The sequence below is a fragment of the Pinus tabuliformis genome, chromosome 7, assembly GCF_031772625.1.
Source record: "Pinus tabuliformis cultivar Carrire ecotype Pingquan chromosome 7, CPIR1, whole genome shotgun sequence".
Classification (NCBI taxonomy): Eukaryota; Viridiplantae; Streptophyta; class Pinopsida; order Pinales; family Pinaceae; genus Pinus; species Pinus tabuliformis.
In genome coordinates this window covers 180,310,965-180,331,236 of record NC_142293.1, presented here as the reverse complement: position 1 = coordinate 180,331,236, position 20,272 = coordinate 180,310,965, and the positions used below count along the sequence as shown (strand labels likewise).

General features: G+C 35.9%; 1 pseudogene; it reads right to left on the bottom strand.

Annotated features, from left to right (window-relative positions):
• Positions 1 to 14,396: 14,396 nt before the first annotated feature.
• Positions 14,397 to 14,828, bottom strand: LOC149246445 (xyloglucan endotransglucosylase protein 34 pseudogene; annotated as a pseudogene).
• Positions 14,829 to 20,272: the final 5,444 nt, after the last annotated feature.

Sequence of the window (20,272 nt, the reverse complement as noted above, 5' to 3'; positions counted from 1 at the left end):
AGTGACAAAGCGAAAACCTTGCGACCTTGCGATTTTGCGATATGCGATTTGCGACCATGCATATCGGCAACCTGCGATCTATGGTTTGCGACGAATGAGACCATCAATTGCTGCGATACCACTTATTTACATCGCAATCTTTGACGCTGCGATGCAAATCGTAGAAGCCATTCGTCGCAGGCATTCCTCGGCATGATCTGTGAGCCCAATATTAGGCGCGCACTTTACGGGAAATTAATGATTGTATGCCTGTGTATCCAAAGATGATTATGTTGCATTTTTCAAAGAGTCAAGTCATAATGGGTGACATGATTATGCGTTCATTAGAACTTAATTGCTTTCATGTCAATCTTTTCTTCTGTCTCTTTTTGTTTACGTGAACTATAAGTCAGCAACTGATATAAATCTATATGCAGGAAACATCTAAGGAAAAGCACAAGAGCTAGATGAACAGAGAGGAGATGACTTCGTAGATGGATACCGAATACAGCAGGGCCGCGAATTCCAGAGTATCACTCAACAAATGCTGATGGAAATAGGCTATCCAGGACTCAGAGTCAAAGGCGCACAAAAGCAAAGCGTTTATGAAATATCATGAGTCCCAAATTGGGTAAAGCAAAAAGAAAAACGCTTAAGGGGAAAGACGTCTCAGAAAATCCTGGAACAAAGAATGGAAATAAGTTTCAATTGAGAAAATCGTTCAGGCAACAAAATCCCCAGCTCATTGAGTCATTCGCACGGCCAGAAACCAAAATAGCAACAACACAATCAGTTTGAAAGAAATCTGAGTTGTACTAAGTATACACGCCGTGAAGACACTCCTCCAGAAGAACACTTTCAAAAATATCTTCTAGTTTGTTAGAAAGAGGTGCCAGCTTTTGTTATTTCTAATTATCAAGCTCGAACAAAAGGAAAGGACAAGCAGCCGACTCTTTCACGACGAACAGCGCATCGCTTACAGCACTAAGGAGCAGATACAGAAATGGTTAGAAATTAGATTCAGTTTTTAGAAATAAATTTGTTTTAGTAAAAGGGCGGTCATTTGAAGCCGTTCCCTAAGTTTGTGTAATTAAAATTAGCCGGTTAGTAGTATTTAACCCTTCTCGTTGCATTGGAGAAGGGTCCGGAAATTTGTCCAAAAATGTGTCCTCAGAACATGCACTTTTGCACCCTCGGAGGGGGTTTTTGATGAATGGACGGATCGAGATTTATTTATGTTTGCATTTTAATACCTGCTACTGATGTTGCACTTCTGTACTCTTAGTAGGCATTAGAAGTAAGTAGAAATAGATCGTTATTGCTTAAGGTCTGTGAGTATAAAATCAGTCATAAATGGTACTTTTATCTCTTGACGAATTTCTGCTCACATTCTTAGAGTAATATAAAGCTGATGTTGTTTATATGTTAATGTATGAATGAGTAGACTACCATTTGGCACTTTTGTACGGTGGAGTCATTGATTTGTGCTTAATACATGAATAACTGATTATGCGATATGCTGTTCACAACCGTTTTGCTTAAATTTTTATGCAGGATAGTTCATCTTAATTGATTTATATTCTCATAATAGCTGAATAATCTTTATTACCAGTTATTGTGTGAAATATTTTTAGATCGCATAATGGAAAAAGTTCTATCCCGGGTTAGCGTAGACTAGATGTGTTGTTATTGATAGATTAAAGTAGTATAAAATTCAGTCTCAGAGTTTAGAATTAAATTAGCTTAGAAATAATTCCAGATTTTCATTATCATATTCTACACACACACACACACATCACCAAACTCTACACACACACACCCATTAGATCGGGAAGCTGGTCCCGTTATCCCCAGTTGGACCCGCTACACCAAACGGGCACGGAGTTGCCAACCAGGTTCCCGACCAGGTGGGTATCCCCCTTGTTGTTGACCCAATTTCAGGGCCCTCAACAAGGGTTGAGAAAATTAATAGTGGAATTGAGAACGTCTAAAGCATCTAGCTAAGGATGAATTCTAGATATCTCAATGGAAGAAAAACATTTAATGTTCAGTATGCTATAATAGAGCACATAACAATGAATTCTAAAATAAATCTTAACTTGACTAAACTTGAAGACATAACAAATCAAGCATGATTATAACAAGTGATAAAATTCACATACACAAGAGAAAACATCACCATAAGAAATTGGCACATGAATCCCTGTAAAAGTCGACTTAAGCCTTCTTCATTCACTGAAACTTTAATGAAGATATACAATACACAATGTTTTCTTTCTATAACACTAATCAACCGTTTCACTAATAAAAAATACATCATGTATAGATAAAAATAAAAATATAAAAATATAAAAAAACAAAAACAAAAACAAAAACAAAAACAAAAACAAACAAACAGTTCCTTCATTTAGGAACTAAATTCCCTCAAAAAGATTTAGTTTCTGCCTTTAGCATCGAATATAGGACTACTCCCTAGAAACTAGGAAATTGTTTTGACTAAGAAATTCTTAAACAAATTACATTGAATACAAGCATAAAAATGAGTTCCAAACATCCCAAAAACCTCAAGACATTTACCATGACCATCAAATTAAATTACACAAATTTTAGATATGAATTTCATCATCAAAGTATTGACTGTGTGGAAGCACAATGCATTCGCTACGCTACTCCCTTCTTCAACGGAAGTGTAGCAACAAAAGCACAATGAATTGATTATTTGCAAACTTTTGATCATGCGTTGTACTTCTTGATGTGCCAAATAAGTAAAAAAAAACTCCCACATCATCATACACCCACTGTAAAACACTTTTTTCAACTATGTACTTCCACCCATCAAAATCATCATCTATAGCAGAAGCGCAACGCCTGAGCGCAATGAATTTTCACCTTCGTAGGTTGTACTAGGTACTGGGGTCTATGAACAAAGAAAATAGCTTTTTGATGATGCTCATAGTATTAAAAACTTCCTTGGGCCTCCATTCATAAGAAGCAGCACAAAAATCCTTGATCTTCTACTAAAACTTAATGCTTTGGACAGTAGCGCAGCAACTGTGCTGCGTCACTGTGTCACTTGCTTCCTTTACCCAAAACTTCCAAAACGCAAGGTATAATATTAATATAGGCTGATGTACTTCAAACAAAAAGGGAAAAATAAAAATTGATCTTGAGTACATGTTTAAACTTAAACCTTAGGTACCTCATCTGATAAGTCCATATTTCCTATTTCTTCTTTCTGGTTTTCCTACAATGCCTCCTACAACTGTTTCTTTGTAGCCCTCAACTCCTTCTTAAAAGAAAGATTTTTCCTAAAAATGTTCTTGATCTTTTTATATAAGGGCAGAGTTCTCCTCAACATATACTTGACCTCAAACAATGTTGCCTCACAGATGTTCAAGTCGTCACATATATTCTGTCTAGCCCTTTCATCTTGTTCCCTAAGCCTAGTGATTTCATTTTGAGCTTTCTTCAACTGCTTCCTCAGCCGATGGAAATTGTGTTTCCCTTCCTCCAACCCAGCCTTCTTCTCTTCTTGCACTGATTCTTCTTTTTGTAGCTGCAACTTCCTGGCTGAGGACCTAGTTACAAGAATTCTCGTTGATGATGTCTCTAGCTTTTGAATGTTCTCTATTGTTGCATTTTATTTGTCTTGAGACTTAGTGGAATATGGATTTGTCTTCATCACTGGATTTACTTCATTAGTCTTAGGTATCTTCTCCAAAATGTTCTCTTTTAACTCCTTATTATCATGTTGTAATTGAGTAATGACTAAATGGGTCATTTTCAATTGTTCTTACAGTTCTATGATTTCCTTATCCTTGTCACCTGAAACAACATCCTCTAGTATGGTATCTAGAACTTCAAATGGTTGTTCAAGTGTTTTCTCAATGGGAAATCTCTTCGCAACAACTCTTATGAGTGGCTTCTTAGGAGCCTCCACCACCTCAGGAGAAAAATGAAGTTTTTTTACCATTTTTCTTGTCTGGTGGATAAACTAAAGTTGGTGCCATTTTGACTGAACTCTCCATTGTTGATTAAGCATACTTTTCCACAGATGAAGGTTTATCCTTTTTACTCCAAGGGCTAGTTGGAAAATCAGTTGCCAACTTGGATGAATCCAAGAATGCTTGCCATGACTGATTTTTCTTTTTCAGCTCCTCCACTACTAACAATTTGGTCAAAGAGAAATCAAAGAGACTAGACTCTACTTGAGTTTTCTTACCCTGAACCTTATCTGCGATCTTACTAATTATTTTGAACAAGTAAAAAGGCAAACTCAAAGGGATTTTTCCTGTGAAATGCATCAACAACTTGAAATGATATTGATAAACTCTCCCAAATTTTCCTTGATAAGTGAAATATCTATGGATGACCTTAAGAATATTTTTGTAGCGTTCTAGCAGATATTCCCTTGGAACAATAGATCCATATTCCTTGCTTTTGTACTTTGACTTTAAGAAATCCTTGTAGTTGATTGTGTCTAAAGATATGCCCTTGAACCATTATTCTCATTGTAGAGTGATTTCTGTAGCAGCTGAAATGGTAGCCTCTCACAAAAGAAAATTTCAATTCTCCAACCTTAACATCTACCCCAGTGAAGTTCAAAGTAAACTCTTTGGTCAATTGAACACTGCAACCTTGTATCTTCTCACAAAATTTGATCCAACCACTCTATTCAAAAGCAACCCTAACTGTTGTATATAATTTTATCAAGGCAGGATCTTGAGGCTAAAACCTGACTATGTATCCCCCTTTGTTCTTATTTGTTTCTGGTGTTGTCATGACTCACAACAAAAGATGAATTCTAGGGTTTCTCAATGCAATTACAATGCTTAACAATTTAGCGCAACAATAATGTAGCAGATATGGAATTAGGGTTTTAGATGAGGGCTTATGGAAAACTTTGAACGAAAATACCTATACTAACAAATTCAAACAACAAAACTAAACTCTCATATCCAAATGCAACTGTTTTTTTGTTTTTATCTACAACGAAATTTCAAATACACATGCGCAACAAGAAATCACAACGCATAAGGGGAATAGGTTTCTTGATATTCTAGGGCAGTAGAAACAAGGTTCTAAGACTCAAAATCACTTATATTGAATTGTGAGGCTCCATGATATAGGTGGGAAGCGAAATTTAAATGTTTGACATAGCTAAAACATAAAACGCAGCGACTGTGTGAAAACGCAACAAATTTTCCTGACATAGCAAGGAAAACAAAACAATCTAAGAATTCGAGATTTGCAAGGTCATCTGTGAGTTTTCCTCGAAAGGTAAGGGTAAATTGAACATCATAGAAGATGAATCATTCAAGAAAATGAGGATTTGAAACCTTGAAGTGGTGATAACCTCTTGACTTGTAGAAGTGCAACGACTGTCCCTGAGAGTAGCAACTGTCCCTAAGCGCAACAACTCCCCTACAGAATTAGTGCAACAAGTTCTAACTGATGTACAAAACTCTTTCGGTAGAACAAGGAGTAAATCACTCATTTATTGGATGCCAAAACAAGTTGTTGAACTCCCAAGATGACTAAAACCCGTGTTGAAAAATAGTCATTGTAATTTGAAGTTCGAATCATAAAAGCACAACAAAAGAAGATCTCATACTCATTTTTTTGAAGAGTGATGTCATAGCACATGCTTGATTTGACAACAAAACTCACTGAAATGACACCACTATTTTGTCTCGATGATGAGAGAATAACAACCATCTACTATATTTCACTCATGACTTTGGATTACTCATTACCCTAAACTTATTAACCTAAACCCTTTTTAAACTATTAACCTAAACCCTTTGCAAATTACTCATTGAAGAATAGTACGAAGAGATAAAGGTATCAAAATTGACTTACTCTCTACATCTAGATCATCTCTACCTCGGTTGAAATACTTAACGTTTAGGTGATATTGACTTCAATGTTTAGTCATAGGCAGAGAGATTGTCTTTTAATTAATTTAATGCTAGTGCGGTTTTGTGCAACAAATACCTTGTGATTACTTTTATAAAAAATTGTTTTTTTTTTCTTTTCTAAAATTTACAAAAAAAAATATGGTATTCAACGTAATTATTTAAAAGACATCTCATTTAGTCAATGAGATTTAATTTATCCAAGTGCATCTTGTTTTTAGGATATTAGCCCATGGAAAGATGTAAAAAAAAATTGAGAATGTTTTCTGATTAATTTATGAGAATTTTATGCCATAAGGCTAGTATTCAGGGTGCGCTATCGATTAAGAGTGACATTGGTGTTCACTGTATCAAGAGGCAACATCAAAAAAACTGATTGCATATATATACCAATTAAATGAGTATCCTATGTTATAAAGGTAATTATGTGTAACCATTCTAAATGCATTAAAGCATTGGTGAAGAAGTTTCATAATTCCAATTTTCAATATCATCAAAACTAATGTAGCAACAATACTTTGGGACTCTATCGTTTATAGTTTAAGGGAGTGGAAGATGGAGTCATGACTGCAATTAATACTTTGTTTTGGGTGTCAACATCTTTGAATGAGAGGATGGGTGTGTTGGTCAAATGATAGAAAGAAAGTAAATGTTTCAAATATAAATGACTTTGATTGATGCCATGTTATCTAATAGATTGATAATGCCTAGTCAACAGAAAAATGACTACGAAATATAGGATTGAAAGAGGGGAACACTTTATCGTGTAATTATCAAATTAAAGATGTGTAACTATATAAATGAATTGTATTTCATTTAAGTGAGTCATACATTAATATATTGAAAAGTGGCTTTTGGTTTTCATTTTCCAAAAAGTCTAAATAATTATTTTTATTAACTTATGACTTCTCTTATTTCCCCTAAATTAATATTTATAATTTACTTTGATCCTAAAGATTAGGTATTTTACATTTACCCCCTTAATATAAAAAAGTATTAACTTATGACTTCTCTTATTTCCCCTAAATTTATATTTATAATTTATCTTGATCCTAAAGATTAGGTATCTAACATTTACCCCCTTAATATAAAAAGGTGTTTGTAAGTCCAATTCTCTTTCTTAATATTTCAAACTTTTATCTTCCAAGTTCTTACTTTTGTCTTCCAAGTTCTTTGGGGAAGATGTTTGCAATTTCCCCACTTATGGAACAATGTATCAACTAAATGGTTTTGGCCTCTACATGATGTTGAATCATATGCTACTTCATGTTCATGTCATTTTCTTTATCATGGAATCTAGAATTCTTGACCAACTAGAATAGAGAAGTGTTTCCAATTAAAATTGTAGAAGTACTCACTTGTTTTGTTTTTTTTGCAAATCCTCTAAAATATTCTAGGGCCCTATGATGCCATCCTAAGCTACATATACCCCAATGATGCAACCTAAGTCGCATATGCCCCCAATGTGCAATATCTATTGCCTGTCACACTATGTGTGTCTTAGGAATTCCTCATATTCCTTACTTAGGGAAACCTTCCATAACCCGAGGTTTAATTCTCTTTAATTAAACTCTATGCAGAAACGTTAGACTTAATTATCCAAAGTCTAAACTTCAATAAACCTTTGAGCGGAACCTTTATACAACCCTTCATAAATTGTGCTTAATTCTCATTCACCGTGCATATTAACCATACCTTTGCACATATCTCGATGCTCTCCTTGTCACGTTCAACCTTCGTCGCTGATCTCATTCCTCAATCTGACGGTTGTTGCATCACCTGATCACCAACAAACTTGACTGATCTCCACCGTTGATCTGTCTCTCCAACCCAACGACTATCACTTCATTTTCTCACCTTTTGTGCACCCAAATCTCCACCGTTGATCAATCCTGCTCGATCCAACGGCTATCGTGCAATCTCGCGCAAATACTTGCATGATCGTTATTGGACTGAAGGCATGCGAGAAAAGTGGTTTTCTCTTTCCACTGTTTGCTACATGTCAACCCCTCAGGCTAATCACGTAGAATTCAGAAATACCATTTACCATCTTGAGGGCATGCGAGAAACCACATCCCACCTACGAAGACCACTCTTCTATTATGCACGTGATCTTAATCCCTATCGTTCATCTTCATGACTTATTCTGCACGACTTAATCCTAGCCATCTGTCTCCCTCACTCTCATTCATTGATCTGACTAATCCAAAGACTCTTGTGCACTGTTACGTTCTTCTGTTTCTTACTGCGTAACAGCCCATTCGGCGTTCTACCTGTGTATTGGTCTTCGCCTTACGATCTTCACTTATTCAGATCTCGATCTCCTTCTGAACTTTGTTCCGCTTGACTCTTGAGCTTTGATCAGACTTCAACACTGTCTGATCACCGCAATACTCCTTTGAGTACTGTCCTCTCTCTCGAATTCTTTCTGAATTCCCTGCACACTTATGTTATGCAGAATTACTCTAATCCACACACAGGTTCTAATTCAATTTATTCAATACACACCACATAAACTCAGAATCGAGTTATATGGGTTAATAAATAAACATTTACACAGGAATTTCTTCCTCGACCTGATCTTCTATACTAGTGGCCTTTCTTCTCTTGCCCGTAGGCCTAAATCACTGACTCTCTGACTCCTCACTGACTAACTACTCTACTACCCCCTATGCCTTTTAGGCTTACATTTCTACAAAAGGTTCTATTGAACTAATTCTAGTTCAGATCCTTAATTTGTTGAACTAAATCCTGAATATCTTCTAAGTCCACTTTTAACTCCAGTTAATCCCTAAGAATCCTCTCTAGTTCCTCGATTCATGAAACCACTTTCTAGTCTAAGACTTACAATTAATTTCTAACTCTCTCAATCCCCACTAATCACTCATGTTCTCCTTCCTTCGAGAGCATTTACAAATATCCTCACAATATCTAATTAATTCCCATTCTAATCACTCAAAACGTTAATGATTACATACATAGGAATCCAACTTCCTTGAAAACACAAGACCTCCAAAGTTAAATAGAACATAATGAAATTGTTGAGCTGAATGCTCCTACATCAGACTACCAAGGTTAAAATAATCATGATCTCTTGATCATGTGCTTCCGACCTTTGTCTTCGTGGATCACATACTTTGTTCCGTAATTTGTCTTTGGTTGTTGTTGTTTATTGTTGTTCTCCAGGTTTCAACACTTTATGTTGCTTTGCCCCACTAGCTATGATTTCACAGTCTGTTGTTGTCTTTCTCTTGTGTCTCATCTTCCTCTCCTTGTCAATCAATTTCAAATTCTGATTGATCATTCTTCCTGTTGCTGTCAATCTCCTCCATTTGGCCTGCTTCATCATTAACTGCCATAATTCTTCAATCTCTATCTCCAGCACATCCTTGGTTTGGTACATATTCTACCATTTGTCGTTGTACTTTATCCATTCATCTTCAAACTATTGTTTATTGTCTTCTCTTTGAAGTTGATGGATTCTTACTGCCGCCCTTTCATCCTTACCCTCTTGTTGCTTTCCAAACAACCTTTGTTCAATATCTGTAAATTTATTTTCAAAAAGTAAATAATCCTCCAATTTCCTTTGTACTTGATTTCTCTCAAATACATCACTATGCTATTTATCAATTCCAACATATTTTCCTTCCTCTTCTTTGACAACCCTCAGTAATTGTCCTTCCCTTCCTTGACTAATTTTGACAATCAGTTTAACTTATTCAACTATGGTATCTTCATGCTTTTCTTTTTCCTCATCAGCATGTCTGTCATGGAAACTTCCGTCTTCTTTAGTTCTAAAACTATCTCTTCAACTTGAAACATGTTTGTCTCATTTTCATCAAATCTTGTAATCATAAAACAATTATCAAGATTAAAAATATAAGGCCCCATTACCTTTTCCTTCTCTGACAACATCTCAGTATGTTGCTCTAATTTTTCCTTCAATCCCTTTGTCGACACATCAGTATGTTGATTTAAACTCTCCTTCATATCATCTGTTATAATGATATCTCTCTGTTCTAGTTCACAATAATGAACTCCTTTAATGTCAATTTGATGAACTTTTATTACCATCCCCTTTTCCTTATGATTCTCATTCATGACAATTTCTTTCTCTTCCTTATACATCCTCTGCTTTTCCAACTCCCTTCTTTGAAAGTCTAATTTTCTTTATAACTCAATCATTTCAATTAGAGTAAAATTTGGAAATTTCACACAATTTTCCATACCTTCCTTTTCTATTGAAAAATCATCAGATGTCCTTTCTCCCTTTGCTAAATATTTTGCATAGTCTTCTTCTTTCTTAACACCTTTCAGTAGATGTCCTTCTTCTTCAATGCATTTTGTCTTGATGTCTCTCTGTAAACCTTCTTCAAGAGCTATCCTTGCCCCATCACCTGCATTAATATTCTCCTGCATTTGTTCTTCATCAATAACATTAAACAAATTCATTAGTTTACCTCTCTAAGACAATATTCCTTCATTCTTCATCAGAATAAGATCCTGATCTTCCATCTCTATTTGAGCTGCGAATTCAAAAAAACAATCATCCCAATTTTCTTCAGGTTCACAAAAGACTTCTTGATCATAACAATGGTCATTAGCTGTCTCTATAGCAACAAATTCCTTGTTTAGTACCATACCTGCATTCACAGACAAACTATCAGTTTTAAAAACATAAGACCTTGTGGTCTCACTTGATGTTTCACTCATCATACCTCCTTGCCGTCTTGAATCCTTCATATGATTCATAAGATCTTCCACAGACCTCCAGTCTTCATCTTCACCCAGAACTTCACCCTATTCTTCTTCAAAAATGGAAACTTCCATTCTCAACTCAACTTCTCTGAGTTCTTCCACTAGCCACTTCACTTTATTTTGTTTTAGCCTTCTCTGTAACTTAGACCACTTCACTGTCTTTTTCCTCAAGACCCAACCTTGTCTTTGGTTTTCCTCTAGTATCATCCTTAATACATTGAGTTGTTCTTTTAACTCTGCAATTTCCTTGTCACACTCCTCTTGACTCATTATTTTTCCATTTGCATTGGCATCCTCCTTCTTCACTTTTCTTCTGCTATGGTCTTCTTCAGAACCTCTGTTATCTTTGTTATGAATATTAGTAGTCATCTTCTTCTTTATCTTCATGATTTCCTTACTCACTTAATATGAGGTGCATTAAAGCCTCTTCAACAACAAGTTCTCCCTGCTGCCACTTACCTCACCAAGCTTTCCTCTGTACTTGGTATTTTGGCAAGCACTTGGTTCTCTATTCTCTTGAACCTCTTTGAGCACTTCTCTATGCTCCTTCTAGGCTTCAACTCATCTGCACCTTTTAAGAACACAACTGTCCTCCTATATTTCAATCACAATGAAATACTAGGTTCTGACCACCTCTTCTTTCACTCAAAAATGCTTACCAACTTTCTTCATTCCTTAGCAATTCTACCCACATCCTCTGTGGAATTTCCTTTATGATCCTTCTGTGAGCTGCAACAAAAACTCTGCAGTAACAAGTCTCCTTCTTGCTACACATGCCTCATTAAGCTTTTCTCCTCTGAGCTCAGTCTTTTGACATCTCTCTGGTTCTTTCCTCTGGAACCAATTGAGCACTCCTTGCTCTAGGTTGTTGCAATCTTCTCACCTTCAAGACCTCTGCATGATCTAGTTCTACCAATCACCTGCACTTTGAATGGATTGTTCTCTGTTTCCTTTGCATCTGCAAATTCTGCCACACTTTATCTCTGTGTGCCTACTGTTTGTTAAATTCGAATATGATCTCCTTTTGCCTGCATACACATCTTTAAAACATAACTATGTTCCAAGTTTCCTCAAAGAACTCTTATACACAGAATTTCCTTATTCTGCTCTGATACCAAATGATGCCAGCCTAAGCTGCATATACCCCAATGATGCAGCCAAAGCCGCATATACCCACAGTATGCAATATCTATTGCATGTCACACTATCTGTGTCCCAGGAATTCCTCATATTCCTTACTTAGGGAAACCTTCCATAACCCAAGGTTTAATTCTCTTTAATTAAACTCTATGCGGAAACGTTAGACTTAACTATCCAAAGTCTAAACTTTAATAAACCTTTGAGCGGAACCTTTATACAACCCTTCATAAACTGTGGTTAATTCTCATTCACCGCACATATTAACCATACCTTTGCACATATCTCGATGCTCTCCTTGTCGCGTTCAACCTCCGTCGTCGATCTCATTCCTCAATCTAACGATTTTCGCGTCACCTGATCACCAACAATCTTCGGTGATCTCCACCGTTGATTTTTCTCTCTGATCCAACAGCTATCGCTTCGTCTGCTCACCTTTTGTGCACCCAAATCTCCATCGTTGATAAATCATGTTCGATCCAACGGCTATCGCGCAATCTCGCGCAGATACTTGCACAATCGTTATCGGACTGTAGGCATGCGAGAAAAGTGGTTTTCGTTTTCCACTATTTGCTACGTGTCAACCCCTCACGCTAATTGCATAGAATTCAGAAATACCATTTACCATCTTGAGGGTGCACAAGAAACCGCTTCCCACCTACGAATACTGCTCTTCTATTTTGCACATGATCTTAATCTTCATTGTTCATCTTCATCCCTTATTCTGCATGACTTAATCCTAGCCATCTATCTCCCTCACTCTCATTCATTGATCTGACTGATCCAACGACTCCTGTGCACTGTTATGTTCTTCTGTTTCATACTATGTAACAGCCCATTCGGCGTTCTGCTTGTGTATTTGTCTTTGCCTTATGATCGTCACTTATTTTGATCTCGATCTCTTTCTGGACTTTGTCTTGCTTAACTCCTGAGCTTTGATCAGACTTCAACACTATCTGGTCACCGCAATACTGAGTACTATCCTCTCTCTCGGATTCTTTCTAAATTCCCTGCACACTTATGTTATGCAAAATTAATCTAATCCACACACAGGTTCTAATTCAATTTATTCAATACACACCACATAAACTCATAATCGAGTTATCTGTATTAATAAACAAATATTTACATAGGAATTTCTTCCTCGGCCTGATCTTCTGTATCAGTGGCCTTTCTTCTCCTGCTCGTAGGCCTAAATGATTGACTCTCTGACTCCTGACTGACTAACTACTCTACTAACCTCTATGCCTTTTAGGCTTACATTTATACAAAAGATTCTGTTGAACTAATTCTGGTTCAGATCCTTAATCTGTTGAACTAAATCCTAAATATCTTCTAAGTGCACTTTTAACTCCAGTTAATCCTTAAGAATCCTCTCTAGTTCCTCGAATCATGAAACCACTTTCTAGTCTAAGACTTACAATTGATTTTTAACTCTCTCAATCCCCACTAATCACTCATGTTCTCCTTCCTTCGAGAGCATTTACAAATATCCTCACAATATCTAATTAATTCCTATTCTAATCACTCAAAAATTTAATGATTACATACATAGGAATCCAACTTCCTTGAAAACACAAGAACCCCTAAGATAACTAAAACATAATGAAATTGTTGGGCTGAGTGCTTCTGCATCACCCTACAATCTTCTTTATTACATCTATAGAAGCCACAAATTAGACTACATCTATAGTTATTGGAATGAACTATTTTTTTATCTCCAAGAGATAGCTATTGACCCAAGATTATTTATGTATCCTAAACTAGACACTTAATTTTCCTTACCCACTCAATGTTTGAATCTATATGTCCAACTAGTTTGAAGTCATCCCCTTCATATTTGAGCTCGAAGTATTGAGTTCACTTCTAAACACTCCATTCTCCTTACCCATCAATGTTTGAATCTATATGTTCAATTAGTTTGAGGTCATCCGCCTTAGTATTTGAGCTCAATACTTTGAGTTCATTTCAAATACTTTAAAACTCTCATCCAACATGCCAATGTCTTTCAAAAATATTTTGCACTAACTTAGAAGAATCCAAACCAAAAATGAATTATCTAATCTATTAATGGTAAGGTAAATAAGATTCTCCTTAATTGCATTTTCAAATTTATTAATTGCATTTTCAAATTCATTACTTTCTTTTGATGTATACTTCAATTATTTTTTCTCCATGGAATAGACAGATAATTATAATAGACTATGCCAAATTTGTTTATTAATTCTCCAATGTATTTATTTTGGGAGATAGATAAATTAAGATACCCTGTGTAATTTCTTTGGAATTGTGAACCTCTATTAGAAATTTGTAAAAATCAAATCTAAAATATATTTATTTTCAACCATGTTTCTTTAAAATAAATGGAGCGTAAATACCAAGGCACCACAGGTAATCAAAAGTTACATGCCAATGAAATTATGATGCAAAGCTATATTACCATGGGAAATTTGAACGTGTGTAACCAACGAAGTTATCATATCAAAAAACCAGAAATAGCAAAAATCGCTACTACAAAACATTCATAATTCCCAGGAATAATAAGGTCGAACATGCCACCCATGGCCGACATTATTATAAATAGTAATGGGTGACTACATATTATCAATTATCACGATTGCGAACACATTCAGGAGGCATTTTCTTATTTCTCTGTGCGTGAGTGTAGTAATTGTAAATGGTGTAGTCCTTTCTCACCCATTTCAATTGCCCCCATTGCCGCCAGTCCAGGTCTTTGAAATCTTCTTGATTCCACCACTGCCATGCCTGAGTGGCACAGGCCGATTGTGGAGAAGAAACCTCGCAGGCATCCACATGAAATTCCTTGAAGGGGGCAATGAAGGGCGCCTTGGTCCAGTCGGTTTTCTCCAGCCCCCCTCGGGTGGCCCACTTATCCCCATTCCACAAGCTCGAATGGAAATTCATCGGCTGGTTCAATGGGTACCCCAAGCCCAGGTCCTGGCAGTTCTTGAACACGCAGATAGGTATCTCGTCTACAAAAAATCTGCGCAGAAAAAGCAGACCAAGCCAAACCATATTTAGCTAAGAGCCAGGTTCTTTTTAAAATTGCATCATACATTTTTCCCTGTTTAGGAAATGATAGGAAGATTTGGATGTTGTCACAAAACAAGGAAATTCAATGAATTTGTGGCATAATCGGTTGGGTCACATGAGCGAGAAGGGATTAAAAATCCTTGTTGGTAAAAATTTATTGCCAAGTTTGAAATCCTACAATCTTGATCTTTGTGGGCATTGTATATATGGTAGACAAAGAAGGGTTTCATTCCCTAGAGGTGGTCATGAAAGAAAGAAAAAATTGTTAGAATTGATACACTCATATGTGCTTGGTCCTGTTAACATCAACTCATTAGGAAGAGCATCATATTTTGTAATAGTTATAGATGATGCATCCAGGAAGGTTTGGGCCTATCCTATGAAAAGTAAAAGTGAATGTTTGAAATATTTCAAAAATTCCATGTTGTTGTTGAAAGAGAAACTAACAAGTTGTTCAAGTGCTTGCGAACAAATAATGGTGGAGAATACTTCTCAAATGCATTCAATGGATATTGTAACAGGTTATGCATAAAGCATGAGAAGATTGTGCCTGGTACTCCTCAACAGAATGGTGTCACAAAAAAGACGAATCATGTCATTATGGAGAAAGTGAGGTGTATGTTGTCTAATTCTGGTTTGGAGAAACATTTTTAGGCAGACGTTGTAAGGACGACTTGCTACCTTATAAATCGATCTCCAACTACAGCCATGGATGGAAACATCCATGAAGAAGTTTAGACTGGTAAGAAGTTAAATTATTCTCATTTGAAAATATTTGGATGTGAAGCATTTGTACATATTCCCAAAGAAAATAGAACTAAGCTAGATGATAAATCTATGAAATGCATTTTTTTGGGATATCTGAATGAAGAATTTGGTTATCGTTTATGGGATCCAGCCAAACATAAATTATTAGAAGCAGGTGCGTTATATTTAATGAGTCAAAAATGTTTAAGACTGTAGGTGAGTTGGAGGTCAAGAAAGTTATTAACATGTTTGAAGAGCAGCAGGAAAACATCCCACCAATGCAAGAAAATGGACATCAAATTCAAGAGCAGGAAGGAAAACAAGTGGAAAGTGATGAACATCAAGAAGAAGGAAACTTGTAGGAACCTTTATAGGAGATACAACCTGATAATGCACCACCACAGTTGGTTCACAGATCTTCTAGGCCTCATAATCCTTCATAAAGGTATCCTCCTTCAAACTATATCTTATTAATTGGTGATAGTGAGCCTAATTGTTTTCAAGAAGCTTGTAAAGTTGAGCATAGTAAAGAATGGAAGAAAGCAATGGAGGAAGAAATGAACTCTTTGCTGGAAAATAAAACTTGGGAGTTGGTAAATCTCCCAAAAGGTAGAAAGGATCTACAAAACAAATAGGTTTATAGGATTAAGCATGAAGGTGACGAAAAGAAGGAGAGGTATAATCCAAGACTGGTGCTGAAAGGATTTTCCCAAAAAGAAGGTATTGACTTCACTGAAATTTTCTTTCTTGTTGTCAAAATGCCATCCATTAGAGTCATCCTTGGTCTTGTTGCTACTTTAGACTTAGAATGTGAACATTTAGATGTAAAAATTGCTTTCTTTCATGGTGAATTGGAGGAAGAAATTTATATGGATCAACTAGAAGGCTTCATAGAAAAAGGGAAAGAAGAGCTAGTTTATAGGTTGAAACAGACACCTCGACAATGGTACAAGAAATTTGATTCATTCATGTTGGAACATGATTTTCACAGGTTGGAAGTTGACCATTGTGTCTATATCAAGAGATATTATCAAGGAAAGTATCTCATATTATTGTTATATGTAGATGACATGTTAATTATTGGGCAGGATAAGAATATGATCAATAGGTTGAGGAAGGATTTGGACAGAAAATTTGCAATGAATGATTTGCGTCCATTGCAACAAATATTAGGCATGAGGATGATGCGTGACATGAAAAACAAAAGGTTGCGGTTTTCACAAGAAAAATATATCAAGAAGGTGCTTGACATGTTAAATATGAAGGATGCCAAGCCAGTTGGTACACCCTTGCAGCTCACTTCAAGCTAAGTACTGAGTTATGTCCTAGTGATGAAAAGGAGAAGGAAGAGATGAGAAGGATTCCTTATGTGTTGCTTTTTGTATCCTCATAATGTGCTATCATTTCTTCCGTAAAAATTGCCTAAGTGACAATTTGTTTACGAAAGCAAAGCCATCGATACCATAAAAACTGATTTGGTTCCAAATATAAAGTTGCAATACATACCTTTTGTGTTTTTTCCACATTATGGAGATCGAAAAATTGTTCCATCTATAGTATCCATGTTTTGGGATCCTTGCCATCAAACTTCCTCATATCGATTTTTGGAACATGGTGGGTCTTCAATGCAACATTAGATTCTATGAAATCATGATTAAAATTTCATTTGTTCTCATCATGAGTTTCCTTTACTACCCTTTCACCATTATTGACCATTTCTTGTAGCAACTTATTCAAATTTATCTTCATTTCTTCCATCTTATCATCCATGCCATTCATCTTAGCGTCCATGCCATTCATCTTAGCTTCTACTCCTTTCTTTAAACCATCCATCTTAGCTTCCATGCCATCCATCTTAACTTGCATGCCATTTATATTAGCTTCCATGCCATTCATCTTGGCTTCATTTACCTTTAGTGAGAGTGAAATTTGTTGTACTTGGTCTTGTAATTTTGATATATCATGTTGCATTTCTTCCTCTTCTTCACGAGTCATGCTAGAGATTTCAGGTTGCTTACTAGGTGTTTCCATTTCTTTCTCCAGAGCATTAATTAATGCTAATAATTCTTCACTATTTCCTTTGAATTCCTTCAAACTAAAATTTTCAAACCAATCTTAAGCAAAATTCAAAAAAACTACACACCTTTTTTTCACTTTGTAAGAGCTCGATATTGAATCTGTTGTATCTTTGTAACTGCGGATATCGAATATCTGAAATCTCGTCCTTCAGTAGCCCTTTGAGTCCTATTTCTAACCCCACAACTCTGATCAAGATTGGATTCTCCAAGGAAGAGTTATGCCAAATCCCCACAGTGACCTGATTATAGAATAGTTCAGTAGAGCGAATTTGTACGATGTTCCACGTGTCACGGTTTCGACCTTAGTACCTGAAACTAATACACAGAAAACTACAAGCCATCCTCTTTCTGAAACTTCTTATGACATTTCAATCTGATTCTCAAAACAAAAGTTATGACAATTTTCCCCAGGTCACCTGTTTGGAATGTGAGATTTTTCCTAAAAATGTTCTTGATCTTTTTATGTAAGGGCAGAGTTCAATTCAACATATACTTGACCTCAAACAATGTTGCCTCACAGATGTTCAAGTCATCATGTATATTCTGTCTGGCCCTTTCATCTTGTTCCCTAAGCCTAGTGATTTCATTTTGAGCGTTCTTCAACTGCTTCCTCAGCCGATGGAAAGTGTGTTTCCCTTCCTCCAACTCAGCCTTCTTCTCTTCTTGCACTGATTCTTCTTTTTCTAGCTGCAACTTCCTGGCTGAAGACCTAGTTACAGGAATTCTCGTTGATGATGTCTCTAGCTTTTGAATGTTCTCTATTGTTGCATTTTATTTGTCTTTAGACTTAGTGGAAGATGGAGTTGTCTTCATCACTGGTTTTACTTCATTAGTCTTAGGTATCTTCTCCAAAATATTCTCATTTAACTCCTTATTATCATGTTGTATTTGAGTAATGACTAAATGGGTCATTTTTAATTGTTCTTGTAGTTCTATGATTTCCTTATCCTTGGCATCTGAAACAACATCCTCTAGTATGGTATCTAGAACTTCAAATGGTTGTTCAGGTGTTTTCTCAATGGGAAATCTCTTCGCAACAACTGTTGTGAGTGGTTTCTTAGGAGCCTCCACCACCTCAGGAGAAAAATGAAGTTTTTTACCATTTTTCTTGTCTGGTGGATCAAGTGAAGTTGGTGGCATTTTGATTAAACTCTCCACTGCTGATTAAACATACTTTGCCACAGATGAAGGGTTATCCTTTTTACTCCAAGGGCTAGTTGGAAAATCAGCTGGCAACTTGGATGAATCCAAGAATGCTTTCCATGACTGATCTTTCTTTTTCAGCTCCTCCACTATTAACAATCTGGTCAAAGATAAATCAAAGAGACTGGACTCTACTTGAGTTTTCTTACCTTGAACCTTATCTGTCCTCTTACTAATTCTTTTGAACAAGTAAAAAGGCAGACTCAAAGGGATTTTTCCTATGAAATGCATCAACAACTTGAAAAGATATTGATAAACTCTCCCAAATTTTCCTTCACAAGTGAAATATCTATGGATGACCTTAAGAATATTTTTGTAGGGTTCTAGTAGATATTCCCTTGGAACAATAGATCCATATTCCTTGTTTTTGTACTTTGACTTTAAGAAATCCTTGTAGTTGATTGTGTCTAAAGATATGCCCTTGAACTATTATTCTCATTGTAGAGGGATTTCTATAGCAGCTGAAATGGTAGCCTCTGGCAATGGAAATTTCAATTCTCCAACCTTAACATCTAACCCAGTGAAGTTCAAAGTAAACTCTTTGGTCAATTGAACATTGTGACCTTCTATCTTCTCACAAAATTCGATGCAACTAGTCTGTTCAAAAGCAACCCTAATTGTTGTATCTAATTTTATCAAGGAAAGATCTTGAGGCTAAAACCTCACTATGTATCCCCCTTTGTTCTTATTTGTTTATGGTGTTGTCATGACTCACAACAAAAGATGAATTATAGGGTTTCTCAAAGCAATTTCAATGCTTAACAATTTAGGGCAACAGTAATGCAACGGATATGGAATTAGGGTTTTAGATGAGGGCTTATGGAAAACTTTGAATGAAAATCCTTATACTAACAAATTCAAACAACAAAACTCAACTCTCAAAGCCAAATGCAACTAATTTTTTATTTTTATCTACAATGGAATTTCAAATACATAAGCACAACAAGAAATCACAATGCATAAGCAAAATAGGTTTCTTGATATTCTAGGGCAGTAGCAACAAGGTTTTAAGACTTCTCTCCTCCCTAAATTATTTTACCAAACAATAACACACAAAAGTAAACCATAGAAATATAATCAATAAAATAAATTTGATCAAGCCATATACCTCTCAACATTCATATCTAAATCTTGAGTTGAGAATGCAAATTACCTGAAAATGTGAAATTGTAAACTTTAATGATCTTGTATTGTATTAAAATTCATATAACTTCCCTCCTCCCTCATTTATTTTACCAAGCAATAACACACAAAAGTAAACCGTAGAAATATGGTCAATAGAATAAATTTGATCTATCATAAGCCATATGTTAGGGTGCGCTTGTTTTAGTCTTTCAATGCAAAACAACATTTTACCAGTTGCCAGAATATATGTACCTTGTCTTGTTCATCATAATA